This window comes from Artemia sp. Qi Xiang Cuo, chromosome 7, assembly GCF_049724085.1.
Source record: "Artemia sp. Qi Xiang Cuo chromosome 7, ASM4972408v1, whole genome shotgun sequence".
Taxonomy (NCBI): domain Eukaryota; kingdom Metazoa; phylum Arthropoda; class Branchiopoda; order Anostraca; family Artemiidae; genus Artemia; species Artemia sp. Qi Xiang Cuo.
The window spans coordinates 53,155,274-53,179,827 of record NC_142800.1 but is presented as its reverse complement, the minus strand read 5'-3'; the positions used below and the strand labels follow the sequence as shown (position 1 = coordinate 53,179,827).

Sequence of the window (24,554 nt, the reverse complement as noted above, 5' to 3'; positions counted from 1 at the left end):
GGTTATTGGATACGCTGAATCTGGTAGTGTGATTTTCATTAAAGTTCTATGACTTTTACGGGTTGTTTCCTCCTTTTTTCGAAAATAAGGCGAATTTAGTCAGGCGCGTAAGTTTGGATGATTAAGGCTAAACTTCATGAAACTTATATATTTGAAATCAGCATAAAAATCTCATTCTTTTGATGTATCTATTGGTATCAATATTCCGTTTTTTAGAGTTTTGGTTACTACCTTGAGCCGTGTCACTCCTTACTTACAGTTCGTTACCACGAACTGTTTGATAGACTATTGATGCTCTGTTTTGTATTCAGTATATATTTATTGGTTCAGGTTATTATCCAGTGTATGAATATATATCTATATGTCAGTTGTGTTTGAAATATTAATCGAAAAATAACAGCTGTAGACAAAACATAATTATGGCAAAATTAAAAATAAAAATTTGAAAAATAAAATGCCCTCATATCAGTTTCCTGAATCTACAATATGACCCCCACTCCCTCGAGTTTCCTTATCGTCTAAATAAAACTAGCAAAAATGGGGTTTTTAAAGGCCAAATGAAAATACTGAAAAACACAACAAAGAGAATATTTCGAGGGGACAAACGCCCCTCTTTCTCAGCGCGAAATGAAAAAATATAATCAATGCGAGTGCAGAAGAACAAACCAACAAATTAAATTCATTTTATCAATTTTATTAATTTTACTTGGTAGATGCTGAATCTGGCCAATTAAACCACATATAAAAAAGTTAAAAAAAGAGATCACAGGTCACATTAACTACCAAAAGGGTTTAGCTGTGCCTTATATGGTTTTGGTTTCGTCGCCATCCGGCCAATAATTCCCTTAATATTATTACCTTTTTTTTCTCTCGTATACTTTTTGACTGTAGTTTTTTCATGGTAAGGTAAAAAGTTTAAGGTTTGGACAAAAAGAGCAAAATTAATATCAATAGCGCTGCAAAACTCTTAAGTGGACCCGGGATATTTGTGGTATAACCAGTTCAAACATAGAAAAATTCAGGCTACATTGTGCGAATAAAATAACACTGATATACAAATCTTGATACTGAATACTAAACCTTGAAGTCTACAAAGGATTGTAAAAAGTTTTCTAATTTTTAAAAGTTTTGTTATTTTAGACATCTATATTTTTGACAAATTTGATAGCAATTCTGTAAATTGTACCAATACGCTTGTTTGATTATAACACATTTGAAAAAAAAATGTTTAAGCTATTCTCATTCAAAGTTGCTATTTTGGATAAAAGTTCACTATGAAGCTGGAGATTTAAGCATAAAAGTTTGAAAAGGAGGTATTAAAGCCGTTACTCAGGAGCTATCAATCGGTATTTTAAGGCCCAGTGTTTGTACGGCCTTACTAAAACAAATCACCTAAGACCGGAATGACTTACGTCTCATGAAACTTTGATTTTGGATAGAATAATCAAAATGAACAAACCATGAAATGGAAACGACGCGTATACATGATTAAAGAACAAAATCTAGTGCTGTCTAGTGCAAACAAATTAGTTTGATTTGCCTTAGCGTTCTTGCTTATTAAGCATATTAAAAAAAACACAGTTTGGAAAGAAATGCCGACCATATAGGTTTTTGTACGCTTAATTATTTTACGAATCTACTTGAAGCTAGTAAATCTCACTCTCTGTACATCAGACCTTACACATTTAAAGGGATACACATTTTTCTGAATAAATTAGATCTAATGATACCTATTAGTGCTACAAATGTTGTGGTAAGAAATAATAAAGATCATAGATGCCCTCAACCGCACATTTAGACGGCGGAACCTCGACATGTTTTAAAATGAAGCATGTTATTTGGTGGAAATGTCCCTGCTCTCTCCTTGTTTCAGTATGTTTTCAACAATATTTCGATGCAAAAAGTGGAATATTTTGGACGTTTTTATCTTTCATTTGTGATTTTCAGTAAAATTGTGCTTTTTAGGTTTAAATGTCCCTCGTTCCCGTTTCTTGCCTGTAAAGAAGACACAAGATCTTTTGCTGGTGAAGAGCAATCTGTATCATTTCAAAAATGGTAGTCTCACAATGAACCCTCTTAGAAGTTTCCCGTCAACCCCGCTCGTTAAGCTTGGAGATAATCACTTCGCAAAGGTATCCTTTTTTTACAATATAAGCTCATCAATCAAAGAAGGCAGGTTTTTCAGTGAGCTGCTATATGTTTTGTTGGAACACAAATAGCTGACGACTTAAGTCTGTTATGTTCTATTACGAAGAAACTTGTTTAATGCTTTAATTGAGCATATTGCAGAGCATGCCATTTAATTTCTGTTTGTTTCCCTTTTCGTAGCTTTCATCAGTGGCTGCGCAATTCTCATTTTTAGCCCTTTATATACCAAGCATATCTCGTCAGCTTTGTTTGCCAGGCTGGGGATACCTTTTTTGGGTGTCTGGGGATACGTTTCAGTTAAACAAGTACTGTGACCAATTTTAAAAAACCTACTCAGTTAAGTAAATAGCCAAAGAGCTTGTCGGACAACAGCCATTAAAAAAAACAAAACATTTTGTTGTACTCCGTTTTGATGACTGGAAAAACTTGTGTGGCCAGTTCTCCCAAACACAAGGTTGCATTCCCCTTACCCTACCTCCCAAAAATATACTTCCTAAAAGTTTCAAGTTCATCCCCTAGTCATACAAAGCAGAGTACACATCCCAGACCACTGATGTAATTCTTTGCCTTTTACTGAAACCCACTTATTGTAAATACATTCTTAGACCACACTGGCTATACATGACAAATGAAACTCAGAGAGGAAAGAAACTAACAGCATGAAAAATAACATAAAAAAGGGTGAAAAAACGAGGATTTTATCAGCCAGTGGTAAACCATGAAGAAGACAAAATATAAGCAAATATTTCGACAAGGACCTCCGCCAAGTCGTCCTCAGTGCTAAACAAAGTGTCTGTTCTATCTTTGTAGGGTAAACTTCGAAAGGTTATACTTTCGTTTTTTTTCTTTGTCTTCTTTTTTTTTGTTTAGCACTGAGGACAATTCAGTGGAGGTCCTTGTCAAAATACTTTCTTATATTTTGTCTTCTTCATAGTTAAACATTGGCTGACAAAATCCACGTTTTTTCATCCTTTTTGATTTATTTTTTATTTTGTTTGTTTCTTTCCTCTCTGAGTTTCATTTGCCACTAATTTTATACAATCTATAATTAGAAGTACTCGCTTGCTTTTAGGCTTTAGAAAAAAACGTATTCTTTTTTGAGAATTCAAAAGCCCTACTGGCTTTGATTATAAAAGTATCTTGGATAAATACTTGCTTCAGTTACTTGTATAAATCAAGGGATAGTTTTCAGATTATAATTGGCTGAGAGCTACCGATATTTACCAATTTAATAAAGTAAGATGTGACCAATGACAAATCTTGTCAGGTTAAATTGTGAAAAATTAGTAATCAAATCGAAAAATTGAACTTCCTTCTCTATATTAGCTGTGAGGATTGAAATCATATTCTAACTTTCCTATGCGATTTGGCTGCGGTACCATATCGTGCATTATCTATAGGGAAAGCTAAATGCTGTGTTTGAAGGTTTTGACCAGTTTTGCCGAAAACTGAAAATTTGTTAGTTATCCAAGGTACTATAACACGATTTTAATTAAAGAGCTCGGCATTCCGACGATTTCTACAATTGAAGAACCGCTGCATAACACCTTTAAAAACTGAAAGTTCTGAGTCTTCATAAATATATTAGCTACGATTGAACGGATTTTACCGATTGTTGGAATGTATGTAGTTTAATGGGGACCTGTAAATTCCATTAAAAAAAGAATCACCAGTGGTTTTGATAATTTGAGCACGGTTGAGAACATTCAGGAATATAACGTGATTAAATAAGAGCTTATTAAGGTTTGTTAAGGAGCAATAATGGAAGAAAGTACGACCTTGATTACTTTAGAAATCAGATGACAAGGAATGCTTCAATCCAATAACAATTCCAGTACTTTTTGTATCAGAAGCTGACTCCAAAATCATTGACTTGACACAAGGTGGCCAAAGGTAAGACTTGAAATCGGATCACGATGAAGAAGAAATAGCAGCAGAAGCGGTCCTTTTACCAATATTTGCAAAATACAATGTCAATTCTTTTTGAACATTCAGTTCAACCTCGAGATGTTTACTGTCCACAACCAAACTTGAAGGGATTGCTGAAGACTGAAAGCCTAAGGACAGAACCTATCCCTAGTCGAGTTTTCCGAATAAAGTTAATGACATTCTCTTTGTTAATATTCTGTCGGAAAATTGAATGGCTTTCTGTATCTATCTTTTAAAGCTTTTATTTTGATGGGGGGGGGGGGAGTGTAGCTGAATTTATCGATTATCTTAGTTCCTTTTAAGAAATCAGATCAAAACTATAATTTTATTTTCAAAAATTTATGAGAACCTATTGGCTCTTTGACTTGCCTCTAATTGTATTAGAATTTGCATTTTAATATAAATTCTAAAAAGTTCTTAACCTCTTGTAAGCTAATTTTAATTGTCAGTTTAAAACGAGTTTGTTGAATTGAGCTTGACGACGGTCATTTCACAATAGATAGGTTAGACTTAAGACTAAGGCGATTAATATTTGAAACTAGAATATTTATGTATAAAAATCCAGTAACCTAGATTTTTATATATAGAAATCCAGTAACCTTCGTTTTTATAGGCAGATTAAAGTAGTGTTTGGAGAGAAGTTATACTTGAGTCGGAACCTACCGTGGAGAGCGCTTAACTGTTGGTTGGAGGCACGAGCAAATTGTATACCACTTCGTAAAAGATATTGGGAGTCATGTGATGATGACGGCTCAGGAGGCGGGTGTACTTGCCCCCTCTGTGGGGAAATGGGTGATGGGCTGGACGATTTTTTGAGCAGACGCCAAAGTTTGGGGATTTTGAGGCATAACTTTTTTCGAGGGGAGGTACCGCTGCTTCCTGGTAATTTGAGGACTATCTCGCGTGACCTAATTATTGCTCTAGGTTGCTTTTTAGAGAGAGGATTGGAAGTACGGAAAGCAGCAACTTAAATTTGTTGAGTGTTATTTCGTGGTTTCTTTTGTTTTTGTTCAGTGTTTTATGTATATGGCCGCTGGCTTTTAAAAACACTTATATTATTATTATTATTATTATACATTGTTTTTACGACTATAGAAGGTAAATATGCTTAGTTTTGTAAAATATTCTTACTCTTATAATAATTTCTAGGTGGCCGAATTCCTGCGTCGGTTTGAGACAATCCCCGATGTTCTTGAGTTAGATCACTTGACTGTATCTGGTGATGTTACATTTGGCCGCAATGTTTCACTGAAGGTAAGTTGAGTAAACAGCATATTGACATTTCGAATGGGATAACACAACAATATTTGTCTGTAATAAATTTTGTATTGAATAAAAAACGGTAACTTGATTAATTTACTGTATAATAAATGATAAAAGGAGTGGTGCTTTTCAATTAGTTAAAAAATAACTTTACAGGAGAGTCAGAGAAACTGAATCAGTTTTGGGTTTTAGACTTGTTAATGATTAATTGTGTACACAAGAGAGGTTTCCTAAGTGTTCAAGATGTATTGAGAATAATTTTAATGGCCTCTTCGATATAAATGTTTCCGTGATCAAAAAATGAGATATAATGCTTCTTTGCCAAAGAAAAGCTTACAAATATATTTTATTCTCTTGTTTATAATTACGTATATATCTATCCAGGCATAATCATTAGAAAAATAAATACAGATATGTGTTTACTATTGCCATTAGTTTTGCTTGTTAATTTTTGCAGCGTTGTTTCTTACGCTGTCTTTTTTTTTCATTGGCTAAGATGTAATTGGACAGTTGGGATCCTCGCAAAATTAATGAAGCTACGTGCAAATGGAGTCAGATCTGAACTGCAATTACTGCTAGTCAAATCACCCCAGATCGGTTGAGCTGATCAGACTTTCAGTTCAAATTCAACTTTTCATTTCAACTTCTGAGTTCAGTTTTTGAAATTCAGTTCAAATTTTCAGATCAGTTCAAATTCTTCTCCCATGCATTTAAAAACACAGACATTAATGAATATCTTACTCACCAGATGTGCTTTATAACCAAAATCACCAATTGATATTGTAAAAGCGTTATTTCTTCTATATGGTATATCGATTTGGCTGCTGGGCTACTCCATTCTTTCCACACACGGAAACAAGAGAGAACGTTAGCATTCAAGGTTGATGGCTTTAAATTAGGATAAAACTGACAGAACGATGAACTGCTTTGTGGACCTAAACTTTTTTTTTCATTAAGGCTAAGATCATGCCTAGTACGTTGTGATTCATTTTTGCATTAGTCAACTTGTTGAAACCAAATTTAAAGTGGATCTCTATTTCAGGGAACAGTGATTATTATTGCCAATCACGGTGAAAGAATTGATATCCCATCTTGTGCTCTACTAGAGAACAAAATTGTGTCTGGTAATCTACGCATTTTGGACCATTAGTAGCCGCAGATTCATTTCCTGTGTTAAATTTTTCATGTGCCTCCTGAATTTTGAATGCTTTGGATAAGAAAAAAATGTAGATAAAGAGTTAGAAAAGTAAAGGAAATGTTGGATATTTTTTTTCTTATAGCCTAAAATATACAAAATGGATGGATTAGTTTATGGGCATGGTTAATTTCTGAATGCTTGGGACCCAAAACACTAAAAAACACTAGAATTTCTCAAATTGTATTTATTTATGTATTATTGACGAATTAATTAATACGAACGTTGAAATTGCTTTATGAAATTTCTTATTATTACTGATTTATTAATTTGTGTATATTTTAGTAGTTAAATTTGTCATAATATGCTCTGTTGAATTTTAAAAAATTAGATTCTATGACAGATCAGCAGGTTCAGTGTGCCATCGAAAGCAAAATTTTGTTGGTCGGTTAACGCTTGTTTTTTTTTTGTTTTGTGTGGTTTAGTTCAACTTTAGGTTATAATTATGTGTTGTTAGTTAGTTTTTAGACTTTTTTGTTAAATATTTGCTCTTGAAAGTTGCTTTAGTTTGTGCTTTGTTTTCCTCCTTCGCTCCTGGGAATTCTCAAAATCCTTGAGTTATAACATGTACATTATATTTCATATGTGTCGAATAAACTTTCAGTGAATTTAAATCTTTCTTTATAACTTTTACAGCCTGTGTCATTAGAAAGGAAAAGTGGTAAAATGAAAAGAAGAAACTTAATGACCGGTCAGATTTATAAATAAAATAAGGGGGACTGTGTCTTAAAGTAAATCAAGTTGAGAAAGTAAGCTATTTAAAATAAGTTACAAATATATACCAATTCTGACTCAATTTAAACAAAAAAGTTTTGTTAAATACTAGTAAAAGCAACGATTAAACTTTTATACGATCAAGAATTATTCTGAAAGTGAATAAGCTGATCACCAATCGTAACGTTCAACTGGTTTCTTGCAGTTTACCGAAAATAACATTTTGGTACGAAATACTTCTATCTTTAGAAAATTGATAAAATACTGTTATTACCGCCTTTATTGCAAAAAATGTATACATTAAAACTGAAGCTGCTAACCCCCCGAAACCTTTTAAATGGCAAATTTCATAAAAAATCTTACAACTTGCAATATTATCTTGTCGAACCTAGTCGGATCGGGGTGCTACCATTTCGGCGAACTGTCACAAGCACGAAACGTCATAATATCGAATCGTCATAACATCTAAATTTTTTTTTTATAATTACATAAAAGTAATAAGTATATAATAGTTTAGAAACATATTTTGGCTGTATATTTTTACATCAGGGGGGCGTGGGAGGTAAAGCATAGCATATATTAAATACGTAACTTAACTTCGGTACCTTTCCCCCCCTAAACCCCAAAAAACTAGAATTTTAAAATTTTCGACGTTATGACGGATTTTGTACTGCTCCTGACGTTCGTGCTCCTGACGGTTCGATGTTATGACGCCTTCCCGTCGGATCTATAAAACTATCTTTCGCTTTTCGTAGTCGTTTTCACTTGAAAGAATTTTTTTTTATTTAAATATATATTACACACAAGAAAAGTCCCTGGCTTTTTCTTGGAAAAGTCCCAGTAAAGACCGGACCATGTCATTATTTTTGCCCAAGTCACTTTTTTATAATAGCTTCCATGTATGACGTCATTTGTCTTGTATCATATTTGTATATGAAGCTGCAGTTTTTGACAAGATTACATTTTAGTTTAATAATAGGCTTTTAATGCTTAAAAAAGACCCTAGGTGTAGTAATTTATTCCAGATGAGCTCTTAAACATCCCTTTATAATGTTTCAGTGCCCCGCTATTGATGACAGAAAAAAAATTGAGAATAAAAAAGGAGATTTTTTCCTTTTTACTGCTTCCCATGCGAAAAAGAAATTTTCCATGTTAGTGAAGATGGGGAACTGTAAATTCTCTAAAAGATGTTTTCTGCTATTGTGATTCCAATAATGCAGTTTTCACTTCAGCAACATTGTGTGGGGTTTCGGGCTATTTTTTCAAATTTATATAAATATGTTTTCACAGTAAACTTTTATCACTAAAATCATTCGAAATAATAGTTACATTCCTTACTTGACAGCTTTTTTTAAAATATGTTTTAAAATTATCGGTTACAATGTGGTAGAGTTCGCTCTTTGCTGGGTTACCCCCAAGGGGGCAATCATGATTATTATGGTTTGGTTTTAGTTAAGTATAATCAACCGCAGAAGTCAGTGTGGAATTAGGAGTTAGGCAGGGTTGTGTCTTGTCTCTGTTTATACGGATTATTTTGATGAGACCCTGCTGTATAACACAGCGAAGGCTATACGAGAGCATGCAACCAACTTTTCTAGAGTTGGTTTATGTAGACCACTTGAGAATCCTAGATGTTAGCAAAATGAATGCTCATAAAATGATGTCGCTTAGGATAGAAATAAATAATGATAAAAAGGTGATATTAGGTGACGCAGAAATTGATCAAGTGGAAAGTTTTGCTTAATTTGGTAACATTGTCGGTAAAGATGGTGGATATAGTGAAGAGGTAAAAAATATTCGGATATTTTCTTCTTTTCTAAGGCTATAATGGAAAAAATATCAAATCAAATCAAAAAGCATGTCCCCAAACTGGAACTTTATTGGAGGGACTAAAATTGGAACTGAAGGAAGGAGGGGCTAAATTTTTGGGAGGGGGAGGGAGAATGTGCGCAGCTGTGTTAGCCTGGGGTAGCTTGGTGCTGCAACAAGCTGCTTCTAAAAGTAAATCTTGTTTTTACTAACGTCGAGATTTTTTTTTTTTTTGAAGATAAAATAAATAATAGGTTCTATACTTCAGCAGATGTCACTTATGATTTGCTATTAGTTTTGGCTGTTATTGCAAAACAGGCATAACACACCAAATATTGATCAATTTGTCCAGTGACTCTAGTTTTTAATAACAGGAACGATAATTCTGAACATACAAGTTTTATAGGTTGGACATTTCTCGCAACCCAGGCCGGAGAAACTGGTTTAACAAAAAGAAATGGATAACAAAAAGAAAATCACCTTTTTGTTATCCCATTGATTTTTATAAAGTATGGCTCTTGTCTTTTCGGTCAGATTGAATTTTAATCTTGGAAAGCAACCTCTTTGAAAAAAAAACAAGTTAAAAACAAAATTCTTAGGAAAGTGGATTTTTAAGCGTAGCCAATTGATTCTGCTTTATGACTATAACTTGAACAACTGCTGGAAAGGAGCTACTACTACTAATAGCTCACTAGAGCACCAAGCTGCCTGAGGTCAACACAGTTTGGTACGCTCCTGCTCCATCCCAATTTAAATAAATCCTCCCTCTTCATACCCTCCTGAGAAGTTCTATTACCCTCAAGTCCTTCCTTACGACCTCTTCCTAGCCAAATTGGGGACGAAGTGGTTTTCGTTTGGCTATAGATGGTTGGCCGAAAAGGATGATCATTGGCAATCCTCAACTTTCATCCGCAAAACGTGTCCTAGCCATCTTAACCTTTCTTTATAGCCCTAGAAAGCGGGATAGAACCACACTTTTTGTACAGCTTGCTCTTTGTCCCATAAAGGACACCCTAGACAGTCAATCATTTTGATCAAAACCTTCCGTCAATCGATTGATTAAAGCATGATTGAGCGTCTAGGAACCTCTGACGCTTGAGTTAAGTGTTGCCGGTGATTGGTGGAAAGTTTGAATGACTCACTCGGTTCCTAGACGGTCAATCATGTTTTAATCAATCGATTGACGGAAGCTTTTGATCAAAATGATTAACCGTCTATGGTGTCCTTAAGGTAAGTGGGCCGTACTAACGTTTAATAAAGAAGAGAAAATAGGATAGGACAGAGAAAATCACAAAAACTTATGTAGAAGTTTCTTACAGAACCTCCGGGTAGGTGAGAAATCATTGGTCGTTTCCTCCCTTTTTGGAGGCCTACCCTGATCACTCCACTCCCCAAAAGCTAGGTTCCAGCTACAATTTCACAGCACCCGTGCATCCAGATACAGTCCCTCCATGATGACGGGTCTGAATTGGCTATTCCACGCCTACCCCGTACCCTAAGATAATGAAAAGAGAGTTCCGCCGGCTTCCTGATCTACGAGCGGGTCAAGCCCTGCCTAAAAGGGTCCTTATCTGGGAGCGAAGCAAACTTATAGCTGGCTTGTTTGATTTAGCAGCGCATGCCCAAGAGCAGAGCAAGTCCGTCCAACCTCCAGAGGTTTCGAATGGGATCCGCGACCACCTGTGACTGTAATTGAACCGTGCGGACCTAGCGTACTCGGCCTCCCTAAAGCAGTCTTTCAAAGGGGCTGCGCAAAGGTCGCACTATTCCTGTTCATATATTCAACATTATCTGCCAAAGATAGCAATTCATTCAAATTCAGGCTTCTATTCATTCTACTCTTACTGGTAAGGGTTAGTGAATTAGTACTGTTGCTGTATCGGGAGTTTTGGCTCTAAAACTACTATGTAGCCTCAGCATAGCTATTTGTCTCTAAATAACTCGGAGGATGTTAAAAATTGGTGGAGGTCCAAGGTAAATTGAGTATCTTGTCGAATTTTGAGTTAGCTATTCTTCAGCCACCATGAGCCCCGAGAACAATTAGGATGACTACAATCAATTTAATTTCACCAGGCCCAGAGATATTTTCCGCGATGAAGACACCATACTTTCTTATCTTTTCTTTGGCAGCTCTCTTATATATTTCTTGGTGACCGTAAGATACCGTTGCGTCCACGACGTAGGCAATGCTTTCCTTAATTATTACTAGATCCAGCTTGAGCCGTTGTGTGCCAGAAGTTAGATAGGTTTCGTACTTATATCTTAGGTTGGTTCCTTTTGTATGTTCAATTAGAGTGTTGACAATTCGATCATGACGCAGGAATCGCACTCCGTGGATAAATGGGCATGATTGAAGCACGTGTTGAATCGTTTCGGGCGAATCACAACCGTGCCTGCACATGCTTGTAGAGGGGTCAGTATTAAACTGAGTGCGTTAAATGGGATATAATTGCGCCCTCAGCTGAATAGCATGATTATAGATTCGTCTGTTGAGAAATGTAGTCTTGTCTGAAAGCCAGAAGTTGATGATTGACTGATTGGGTTCGCTTTGAAGGAAAGCACCCCGTGCCCCTGCCATGTTCCAGCGAATTCCTGTCACAAATTTTATATATTGAATTTATCAACTAGGCTCTCCAATTTGCACCAACTGGGTGCTAGTGCAAAGTTCCACTCATCTGCTGAGGTCCGAAGCCTGTGCAACTCACCTCTCAGAAACAGCATGATTTTCTCGAAGATACAGGGTAGGCCAAGACCTCGGTTCCTGTTTCTCGCATATATGTAGCTTGGGGGCAGTAGATTTTGGAAGATGTAGCAACTTCTTGACAAAATAGCAGAAGGATCTATCGTACCGCCCTATCCGCTGGGTGATAAAATCAGCCACACATACGCTATAAAACTGACGATCCACTAGTGGTTTTGCCAGACGTACCTTCTTTGCCCCTTAAGGGGGCTCTCGCTAGACGAGCTAGTGAGGATGTGAATACGGTGGATTCTTTGGTAATACAGCTTCCATCCGACCGTGCCTGAATTCCGAGACACCCCCCGGAGCCAGTCACGCTAAGTGTAAGTATACCTGCGGAATCCTCAACAAGAGCCTCCTGCTCTGTACCCCATGAATACTCAATATCTCTCCCAGAACCCTGTGGCTCTTTGCTTTACCCTGCCATTCTAGGTAAACAGATTGACATCTACTAGGGTTGATTCGTAGGTGCTGATTCCAACAAAAAGTGGTCAATCCATCAATTAATACTTGAGCCCCATGACAGGACTCCTTTCCACCACCTTTACACCACCATATGTGAACCCTGTACCTTCAGCAATGGTGGCGTCAGGGTTCATGGTGGCAAGGTACTCATCTACAACCATGTTAAACAGCAATGGAATTAGGGGATCCCTTACTTTACGTCAACCTTCATTTGTGTGTGACCCAATTCTTTTCTTCCTATAGGGATACTCAAGCGTGGCTCTACGTCTGAATATAGGCTGCCAATAATTGTAGCCAGGTGGTCACTCGCACGAAAACGATTCAAGGCCCTCTGCACACTAATGTGCTGCACAGAATCAAATATTCCACAAGGTCTCATATACAACCAAATTAAACTGCTATGGAATTAGAAGATATCCTTGCTTGACACCATCCCTCATTTGAACATGCCCCAATTCTTGTCTTCCTAAACTCAGGCATGTTTCTACGTCTGAGTATAGGTCGCCAATGATTGTAGCCAAGTGGTCACTCGCACCAAAACGATTCAAGGCCCTGTGCGCGCAAGCGTGCTGTCCCGAATCAAATGCCTTAAATAGGTCTACTACAACCAAGCACATAGACCATTCTCCCGATCGTGCCTCTTTTATCCCAGCAACCTTGACACCACCATATGTGAGCCCTGCACCGTCAGCAATGGTGGCGTCCCGGTTCACGTTGGCAAGGTACTTATCTACAACCATGTTAAACAGCAATAGAATTAGGGGATCCTTTTGCTTGACACCAACCTAGCTCTAGGTGCTTCGGATCTCCGATCAACATTTTCAGCAACGCCTTAACTTTCAATCCGCCATCGATCTTCTCAACGACCTTCGACTCGCACACAAGTTAGACTCCTGGGTCAATGTTTCAAGACGGGTTGGAAGGAATTCACCTACTCTCCACTTACCCAGAGGACCTAAAAAAGGGGCTCCCAGCAACATAAGCTGGGCTCAAGGGTTTCCGGGAATCCAGCGCCTTGAAGCCAAAGCAGCAAAAGCATTGGGTATTTTCATTTGACACCGTTCCAGCCACGTGCGGATTACGAATCCACCCGGGAAAAAACACCGTGAGAATCTTAGATGACAAACAAGACCAGAAGACAACTAAGGCTGTCCTCAGCGATCCCATCAGCACTCGCTACCCGAAACAATGATCCCGAAGACGGCTGGAACTTCGAAAGTCCTTCCGTTTTAAACCTCTGGAGGATTTCACGCAATGTGTAACTCTCTCTTCAGAATTCTTTTCAACTTTTCCTCGCGGTACTAGTCTTCTATTAGCCTCACATCGGTATTTAGCCTTAGACGGAATTTATCACCTGATTAGTGCTGCTTTTTCAGGCAACATGACTAGAGAGACCTTTGAATGCCGAGCGCTTTTCCGTCCTACAGGCCTCACACCCTCTCTGGGCAATCGGGCCACATTCATGAGGACTTTAGACTGGAAAAAAGACAGTCTTACGCTTCTCCCAAACACTGCACCAGTCGAAATTGCCTCAAGGAAGAATTCAGTTGACCTTTGGTGCTGGGCTTTTCTCTCATCGCTTGCCATTACTAAGGGAATCCTTGTTAGTTTCTTTTCCTCTGCGGAATATTATACTTAAGTCAAGCGGGTTGTCTCGCCGTAGCTGAGACCCCGAGGGGGGGGGGAGGTTTAATAAACTGACAGGGTCATTTTTTTCAAACTAGTCACCGTGATCCCTGCTACCTCGCAGAGCCAGCATGCCATCTGAAGTCAACAGTTTAACATCAAATAAACCAATTTTCTACTACCAATTCATAGTAGTCTATTGTTGTGCCGATGGCTCTCAGTCAAAGTGTTTTAGTTAAAAAAAAATTGATTCATCCTCATTGTGGCTTATACTGTGCCACCTGTAATAATAACACTCTTTTCGTTGGCTATCCAAAGCGTCCAAGTGACGAAGTGCGATTCTATAACCACAATGCAAGAAAACGCACCTGTTCTCCCTCTCCACTTTGAAAAAACAGTCACCAGGGGCAACCATGAAAAAGGAGCTCAGTCACCATCAGCCACTTGGGTAGCAAGCAAAAGGTGATCCTAAAGAGGCATAGCCCTGGCCTTGTATACTTAAAGGGATTACTTGCATTCTTTGTAGTTGATTCCGTAGCCAACAGCCAGAGAGGCAAATGAGGCCAACATACGAGACTAATACTTCTCACTAAACGGTTGACACAAAACTTGACAAGATCGCTTGCATTCTTTATAGTTGAAATCAACAGCCATAGACTCAAGGAGCATCGACCCTGTCATCTTCTCTTGACTCTGTTTTCAATTTTCTATATTTTCTAACAGCCCACCAAATTGATATTCCAGCTCACGTGTATAGGACACCAATGACAAGACTTTTGATAATCATGTTCTTTCCCTTTTTTTCAACTAATTGATATTGCATAGGGAATTACAAGTTATATTTATTTCGAAAAGACGATGTCATGATTATTGTCCAGCTATGACGTTTAGATAAAGAAAATGCGACGTCACGTGACGTAAATAAGTAACATAAAAAAGTATACGTTTCTATGATGTTTATACAATTTGAAACAACTTTATAATTAAAATTACGTCGCACTGATGGTACTGCCATGGTGCATGTAAAAAAGAAAACACATTGAAAATACGAAAATGTACCGAAGAGCCATCTCAACTGTTCTTTAATGAGCCTTTTCAAAGAAACTAATATTTAAAAAAGGAGAGCCATAAAAATGAGTGATAATACATTGTTTAAATCTGATAATTTCCTTAGACTCAGAAAGACTTTATATATATATATATATATATATATATATATATATATATATATATATATATATATATATATATATATATATATATATATATATATATATATATATATATATATATATATATATATATATATATTAATATATATTCAGTTAGGTTAAGCAGAAGCGTTCCTAGGGTTGGTGGCACCTGGGGCAAAATTAACTACAGCCCCCCCTTGACTCAATTACAAGTAAAAAAAGGCCGAATCAAAGTGAAAAATTTGAGCAAAGCAGGCAGTTCCTGAGCCGCGGTGCCCCCCCCCCTAGGAGCGGCTCTGACGTTTAGTCATAGTTAAGTTACGCTGTGTAGTAATACCAGGTTCTTTCATATAGAGCCGGATCTAGGTTTTTTCTCAAGGGAGAGGCAAAAGTAGATTCTGCCACCCTTTGCTGCCCCATCAATACTGTAAATATTGCAATTAGGTAAACCATAAGAACCTCAACTTCTCAGTAAGGTTAATGAAGGGTAGCCAGCTCCTCTATATTCAACAATATCAACGTAAGCCCTTCAAACATAATTGTAAAATCAAGTCCTATTACAAAACTATTCAAACATTATTCCCAATCCATCCATGGACAAAGTTACAGTAGCTTCAAGGTAAGGTCTACTGATCCACATTACCCTCTAGCTCCTTATCAAGAAGAGATCCAGAGACATATTGTTGCCTCGTCATAAACTTCCCGATACACTGAGCTTCACCATGGAGTCCAGAATGTGATCTACTACCTTGTGCGCCGAATGATTAAAAACAAAAGTGCTGGAGTTCGATAGACCCCATCCTGCCAGTTAAGGGATAGGCTAAGATACAGTGTTTCAATTCGTTCAAAGTTTTAATTTCAAAACTTTTTTACTTGCAATATTGCCTTTGAAACTGGAAGGCATACATCAAAAGCTTTTTCATAGCATTAAACCGATGTGTTATTCCAGAATTTCAACTCGATAATATTTGACTCCAAACTCTTGTTTCTTGAAACAGAATGGCTGAAATCGGAACTTTGCTGTTGTATCTAGTGTTATTAGATGTTGTATCTAGATCACTAGTGTTATTATTATATTTTGCTTGACAATGTTCTTCTGTCCAGATTAGCAGCAAGCAGTTTAGGGGTGTGAATGAATATGGTCTGAAGACAACATCTGTACGTATTGGTTGAAATGGGCAGAGTAACCTACAAGATGTAATCTATGATCTCTTCGTCAGCAGATGCTTAAGGATTCAGGACTCCAGTTACCGGAAAGTGACTTGCTTTCATATTATCTAAAGCTGTTACAATTCGATTCCATTGACATACCCATTCCGAGAGTTCACACAGGGAACTCTCGGTGCTATTTCCGGAATTTCCACTATTTATAGTTTACAGTTTGGCTGCGATTGTTGTGGCAATTATAAAAGGGCATAGCCTATTTTGTTTTTAACTTTTCAGGAGAGCCAAAAAACAGAAAAAAGTGTGTCGGCTGTGATTGCTCTGAAGGATGAGCTAAAGTAGATAAAAGGAACATATTCTAAACCAACTGTTCATACTCTTTTCAGTGGTATAAATTAAATTCTAGGATTCTGTGCGAATTCAAAATTGTTCCATTTTATGGCGTATATCTTATTTTTCATTGACGAAAAAGGAGACAAATTTCAGGTCCACATGCTATTAGCTCCATAAGATAATCCTCTTATGTCATTCTGAATTGCAACAAGACCTAATAAAAAAGAGACAAATGCCACTTGGTAGCGTATATATCTTTTTGTCTTCGTAACGGTAAGAGATATGACGATTCTGACTGCACCATTCGATTCCTCGTGCTTAGTTTACCCACGACACATACATTACTCATTTTCGACCGAAATGGCATATGTCGCCCTTTTTATTATCACAGCCGAGTTGTTGAAGTAGCTCCCAGAGCTCATGCCGTTCGGAAAATCTAAATTTAGCAGGTAACTAAGGGAGCATTTACATGCAAGCAGTAGCTTTTAATGACCCATTAGACATCTGTCTACGACTTTGCATTAGCCTGCTACCCTTCACAGAAAAAAGGAGCATGCGAAAAAGCGGTGAGCCTCATTTTTCAAGATGGGATGCTCAACGCCTCCAGTTTACTTTTAGACCATGATGATTCTAACGGTGCACTTTTCATTTGATCCACTGCTATTTCCGAAGATATTAAAACTACTTTCCAAAACTCTATAAAATTTGTTTTTGCAATAAACTTTTACTATTAATATCAGTCTGTTATCATTCCTGAATTATCTTTAAGTGAAAATATTTTCCAACTAGAGAATGTTTCCCAAACACTGGCTCATTGAAATATTTTGGAATTATTGGCATTGCTGTACAGTTTATAATAAAAATGTAAAACTACTACATAAATTATAGACTATAGAAATTTAAAAAATTATGAATGAAAGAAAATAAAGAAATGACGTCATTGCAGGTGATGCAGAAACCTAATGAAGATTAGGTGCCGTACTACAGAATATAAGTACCTTTTTCAACATTTGACCCCCCCCCCCGTACAACCACCAATAATGTTTATTGACTTAAATGACATTTGGATAACTGTCTGTTTTCTTTATTTCTCTATTCAATATTTCCAGAGAAAATCAAAATAATAGACTTGTATAAACCGTAAGTCCGTTTGTAGTAATATATGCACTATCTTTTTTCAGATTCTGTAGTTAAAGTGTAAAGTAAGACTAGGAGGGGAAAACAATAATATAACTAACTGCTGTTGCTACACGAGTCGCCAAAGATCAAGACAATTCCGCACCCATCCCTCCCACCTTTCCGTTTAAAGCTTTACAGTTTGATCCCTCTCATGAAATGCATTTCTTTCTTTAAGTACCTCTTCTAGCCTTTTTCGAAAAGATTGTACTTTTTTTAATCCGAGCTGGATTGCCTGCTGAACTTTAAGTGCCCTAATCTTCTTAATATGGCTTTCTTTAAGCGTGCCCCGTTTAAGATATCATGGTCGCGGCATCCATCGTATCCTAGTAAAGAACAAATTGTAGTCAAGTGAGGAAAAATTGCCATTTGAAGCTGATTCAATAATGGTAACTATTACTGTGTTACAATTAACCTTAATTGTAAAACTTTATTGCAAAAACAAATTTACCGAAATTTTGAAAAACAGCCTGAAACTCTACAAAATGGTACTAGATCGAAACACAAACTACACTATTGGGATCTCCATGACCGAAAACTCTCTATAAGAGATTACAGCCAGAGATTATCTTCAGCAAGACGCTATGTTCCATAAGAATATAGGTATTGGCAGTGAGATCAAGCCATATTTTTTCTGCTATGACTGATTTACAGTTCCTGAAGCAAGGAACAAAGACTACCCTGAGACGTTTGCTTTGGGGGAAAACATTTAGATTTTCAAATTTTCTATCCTCAAACGGAAATGCCAAAATTAGCAATAAATTGACTAAATTTCAATAATAATAGGCTTTTTCGAAAGAAGTGAGATAAAGCACTTAAATTGAGAAAATTTGAAGGTTCATTGTTAACTATTGCAAGATCAAATATTTCGGCAATAAAAACCTCGCTCAAATAACGGACTATAAGAGACAATTTTATTCCTTAGGACATGGAAGTCCACGACAACTTTTCACCTAACCTGGAAATGACTCTTGAGTTCTGGACGCACAGTCACCGTAATCTGAGATACAAACCTTGTTATCGATTAAAATTCTTCCTTTGAAACCTCCACATTTTTGAAGAGCCTTTAGTGAAAAGTCCTTCCTATCAAGAATTTTTGTTTAATTGCTGAATATCTACACCATCTCTCAATGGTGTTTCCAACTTATTTCTAACTATTCCAACTTATTGGTCTCAGCTTATTTGATTCGAAACACTACTTAAAAGAAAAATAGAAAGTCATTTTTGTTAAAAAGTTATTCAGACTAATTCATTTGATTCTGCTGCTTATACAAATTGCGCTTTGCTGCCACTATATGACAGTTTAAACCTCGTTCAGAAAAACTACCGGAAATAATTATTACTATTTGCAACAATACAGAACAAATTCTGTCAATATTAATAGTAAAATATATTACTTCATCTTCTGACTTTGAATAAGTTAAAATTTGTGTTCCAGATTTAGTGGCAGAGAACTCACAATGCACAGTGCCTTTACCAATCAGGTTTACAATAGAAGTATTATCGTCATGGAGAAACAATCATTTGAGAGTTATAAATGTTACATCGATCCCAAGCAATTTAATGATTTTAATCTTATTAGTCATGGAGCACACGCTAATGTTTACAAAGCTACGTACAAGGGTCGTACAGTCATTTTGAAGGATTTCTGTGGTTATAAATTAGAGGCTTTTAGACATGAAGCTGTTATGATGGAAGGCTTAAAACACAGCAATGTGTTAGCTTGCTATGGTGTTACATCCGTTCGCTCAATAGAGTCAACAAAATATCAACAGATCGTCTTCGAATATGCACCAAAGGGTACACTTAAGGAACGAATCGCTCAGGCTGTCCAGGATCCAATGACGTGCAGAGAAAGAATGCTTATTGCAAAAGAAATCGCCCTTGGCATGGAATACCTTCATTCTAAAAAGATCATATACCGAAGTCTCATAGCTGAGAATATCGTGCTAAAAAACGACGGCACAGTGGCGATTTCAGACTTTCGATTAGCTGTTGATGACCTTGGGGATAAGCATGACTACGGCAAAATTGACGGGTTTCCTCGGTCAGCCCCAGAAGTTTTTAGAGGTGAGTTATATGACTCATCGTCAGATGTTTATTCATACGGAATGTTGCTGTTGGAGTTGATTTTTCAAAAAACACTAGAGGAATTACATGGTAAGTATCTACAAAATGGTCAAGTACAGATTGAACACTTTTTACAGATCATGCCGAACGATGAGTTTGCCAAAATGCTTATTCAAATTGTAAAACGATGTGTAACGGAAAGAGCTGATGACAGACCTTCCTTCAAAGTTTTGGCTTCAGAAATAACCGAACTTTGTAAAATATATCTTGATCCCAAAGGATTTGATAAGCTTGTAGAACTTAGACCTGGAAGCAATTTTTTTAAAGGAATTTATGAAAAGTCAGATGTAGTTGTATTTAACGATGTTTCTTTTACAAGCAGTGAAGAATTTTATAAGCAATTTAATATGCTTAGGGATTCCCAAAGTGAAAATATAGTGACGTTACTGGGGATCACTTATATTAAAGACTTGCCATCACCATCTATAAGAGAACAGATGGTTTTCAAGTACTATCCGGGTGGAAACCTAAAAGAAAAACTCAGCAAGCCTCTAGGCTGTCTGAGCCAAATACTCATTGCAAGAGATGTAGCTAGGGCCATGAGTTATATACATTCGAAAAATATCACCCTTAATACTTTGAATAGTGAAAATATTCTCATAAAAATCGATGGCACTTCCGTTGTTGCAAATTTTAAACGTGCTATGATGGTGGAACCTCACCAAAAACTGCAAGCAGAAAAGTCAGATCTAAATTCTTATGGGGTACTTTTGGTTCATTTGATAACAGGAAAAGCCAACGGGGAAACTGTAACCCAAAGTGACATGTTTGACGTAGATAAGTTTATGGAGGCAAACAGTTCCTACGATAGTGATGAAAACAGGTTTTTAGCTTCTATTGCGAAAGAATGTTTTTCGCCTACCTCTGAATCATCTTTCCGTAATTTCCTGAGTCAAATCGAAGGTTATACCTTCCATGTTAATGAAACAGAATTAAAAGATGTGAAGCTAATTAAAAATGGACATTTTTACGATACATACAGTGCATCTTATAACAGCAAAAATGTAATAATAAAAGTTTTGATTTCGGAGGATTTTGAAATATTCGAAAACGAATTAGAAATAACAAAGCGTCTAGATCACCTGAATCTTATACGATTTTTGGGCGTTACGTCATGCACAAGATGCAAACAATCAAAATCTAATAAACAACTTGTTTTCCAGTGTGTAGAAGGAGTTAAATTATCAAATAAACTCAAGGAAAAGTCCTCCTTCACCTACTTAGAAGTAGCATCACTTGCCAATAATATTGCTTCAGCAATGGCTTATTTACATTTAAACAATGTTACTCATCAAAGATTATCTCCAAATTGTATTACACTAGATCTTAACGGAACTGCAGTTGTAACAGATACAGGAGTCGGGAATATTTTCCAGGATGATTACGAGTCAATTTCTATGTACAATGTGCCAGAATCTCTGAAGGGGAGACCGATAAAAAATGATGTCTATTCCTTTGGTGTCCTGCTCTGCGAAATGCTACGTCAAGACATATACCGGCTGGAAGTTAGCTATAAAGATGGAATGATCGACATGAAGAAGTTCCACATAAACCTAATTCTTGCAAAAGAGGCACTAGTTCTGCATGATTTAGCAGTGAAGTGCGTAGAGGAAAATCCAAGAGGCCGACCAACTTTTGAGGCAATTACCCTGGACCTTGCAAAAATGATCATTTCCTTCAATGAGGAACGTGAGAAATTACAAAAACACCCTGAGAGCAACTAAGAAGAGTTCCATTTGCCAACGACTGCGGATTTTCGAACAATTTTACTTTTTCGAGAAACTAAATTGGAAGTACAAATCTCTGGGACAGTTTTTCTTCATACCTTTATTTTTTTCTTTACGAACTTCTCTTGTAATAAGGCTAGCGCTATAGCTAGGTTATTCACTATCATGTATGGCTTTGTTTTGCTTTTTCTTTTTATGCCTTAGATGTATTACTTCGAGCAGAAAATCTTTCAGTTATGTCCAAACAATCGTAGCATAATGAAGCCCTAATAGCTTTTGCAATGTGCAAGTTTTTGGTGTCATATCCGAAGTTCGTGTATCGACATTAAATCTCCCAATGTTAATTTCTTAAAGATTATCTCTGCTGCTCATTTCTCACTGAATTGGTTTCTGAGTCAGTCATTTAAATCTTATACAATGTGACGAAAAACAAAGAAAGTTTTCTAATTAGTTCCACCACCCTTGTCTGGTCAAATACTTCGGTTTAATATCAATATATTTATTTCAGCAACTTCTTAATTGTAACCCTAAACCAAAAACGGCACTTTAGGAAAGCATACATATATAATATAAAATAAGCTGTTTGGTAAACACTTGATCCTGTTAAACAACATAAAAAAACTAGATCTATTACAACTATGTCTATTCAGATGCCAAGGATCAATACGACTAACCCAGCATATAATAGAATAACAATCAAAGGGTTTTTTTCGTTTTGAACCTTATATCGTCGAGCTACAAACGAAAGGCCAAACCTGACATTTCCAAAAATTTAAAAAAGAGCAAAAATAAAGTTTTCAGCTTAGGAGTCTTCTTAGGGGTTATTTTTGTTATAAAATTTAGACGAAAAAAAAAAAAATCTAAAAATTACAGCGTGCAGCCAAACAGATTGCCTACATTAGCATTGATCAAACATTCTCCGCGCTAGAGGTATCAAAAAATCTTGTGTCAAAGCCAAAGCCACTCTGCTATCATCTGTACGGCGATCAGTATATAAATTATACTTCCTACCGCAATTTTCAAGCACGCCTGTTCGTTCTGAGCAAAACGATATAAACTCTTAAAGCATATTCAAACTAAACTAGCGCTAAACTCCACCTAATGAATCCTGTTACACGTCTCTATTAGTTAGGACCAATAAACCTCTTCATTAGTCTCTCATCATAAGCTTCTGTAATTACATAAAGACACAGAAGAGAGATAAGATACAAAAAGATTAAATATAGAATAAATCCTAGAGCCGGCACTACATCTGGATAAGTTGTAATCTTTGCTTCTAATCATGAGGGTTTAAAGCCTTAAATAGTAGCATTAATCAGCGTATGCAAATCTCCAGTAATGCAGGGTTTCATTAAACTCTATTTCATTAATGTTATTACTAGCGCTATCTATTTCTGTTGGGCACTGAATACTATTACATATGCTACTTTCACTTTTACAATCAGTTTATTTGAGTTTTAAGTTAGATTTCCCCCTCCCCCTTTTTGTTGTTCGAATTTTCACGTTTCTTAAAACCTACATTGAAACTTCATCTATAAGGAATTTTTTTTAGTATATATGGGTGTTATTACACAATGCATGATCATGAACAGCAAAAAGGCAATAACAAATTACTGGATAAAACTGCGCAAACACACATAGGTAGACGCCACATTTAGATGATTTAAGTAACCCTTGGCAATTACGTCATCCTTGTTATCTGGTACGCTTTAACAGAGTCAAAATGCAAAAAATCGTAATCAAACCAGATGTAGTTGACCTGTCCCGATAACCACTTGCATTAAATTTAGTAACTATTTAGGTGCAATCATATTTTACAGAACAAATATACATTTATACAGAGTGTCCATCAGCCTCATTTATGAATAAATAAGGTCAATAGGGCCACTGAAAAAAAAGAAATGACATCTAATCTTTGAACATCTGATGAAGAATCAAGTTCAACTTTTGTTTTCAATATAAAGTCAAAGAGATTAGGCTTGTGTTTGCCAATACCATCTTGGACTCCAATCGTTTCAGGCCAATTCACGGCGAGATTTAAATAATACCGAGATTTAACTAGCGCTATTTAGAGCCAATCAGATTTTTCATAGAATTTTCTGATTGGCTGTAATTTCTATGAAAATTTTTGATTGGCTTAAATAAGCGGTAGCTAAAGCTTAGTTAGAAAAGTTCCTGTTAAACTTTTAAGATGTGGTCAAAGCATCTTATTACTTCTTATGAAAACAAGACTGTGCTAGATACTTTTAAAACTTTTCTTTAGCTATTTTTGAACTAATACAAAAACATAGATACGGAACGTGAAAAAAAGAGAATATAGTAGAAATTTTGAGATTGAAGGTTGACGCAGGTCCAAAATCCCCCTGGGTACTTTCTTCTGCCTAGTGGCAAACAATGTTCCACCCCGCACCTCCAGAGTGCACAAATATTTTTGGATTTGGCCGGTACATCTTATGGAAGAGGCCTCGAGTTCTGCCCCCTTTGCTTCCCTTTTATGGTAGATACACACTTCAGATCTATCTCGTCTAACCTTTTACGCCCATATCTTTTAGTTAATATAACAGGCTTTTCTTCAATATCTAAGGAATGTGTTGAAACAAAGTACAGATGAATCAAATGGACTTGTGGCCTCTTTTGTTAGTTTCTTTCGAAGTCCTCCCCAGTGGTTATTTTTGCTAATTAAGTTTGATAATATTTCGAACTTTTATAATAATACCTATGCATGCAGAGAAGGTGATAATTTGTTTCATCAACTTTAGTTGTTTTATAAAACATTATCTACCCGTATATACATATATATAAACAAAAAATTAAGAAAATAATATAAGGAAGTCTGAATCAAATCAAAGAGAATCTGAAAGAAACGAAGACTAAGTCAACATGATTCACGACACCAAAACTAATAAATAATAGCATACAAGGATTATAACGGAAACCATAAT

General features: G+C 36.4%; 1 pseudogene across 1 annotated transcript in view; it reads left to right on the top strand.

Moving 5' to 3' along the window:
* Positions 1-6,605, top strand: part of LOC148950421 (UTP--glucose-1-phosphate uridylyltransferase-like) — a 39,421-nt pseudogene extending 32,816 nt beyond the window's left edge. Inside the window, exons 8-10 of the transcript XR_016142005.1 lie at positions 1,966-2,132; positions 5,227-5,331; positions 6,383-6,605. The product of XR_016142005.1 is annotated as a UTP--glucose-1-phosphate uridylyltransferase-like (transcript). The remainder of the gene's footprint in view (positions 1-1,965; positions 2,133-5,226; positions 5,332-6,382) is intronic.
* Positions 6,606-24,554: the final 17,949 nt, after the last annotated feature.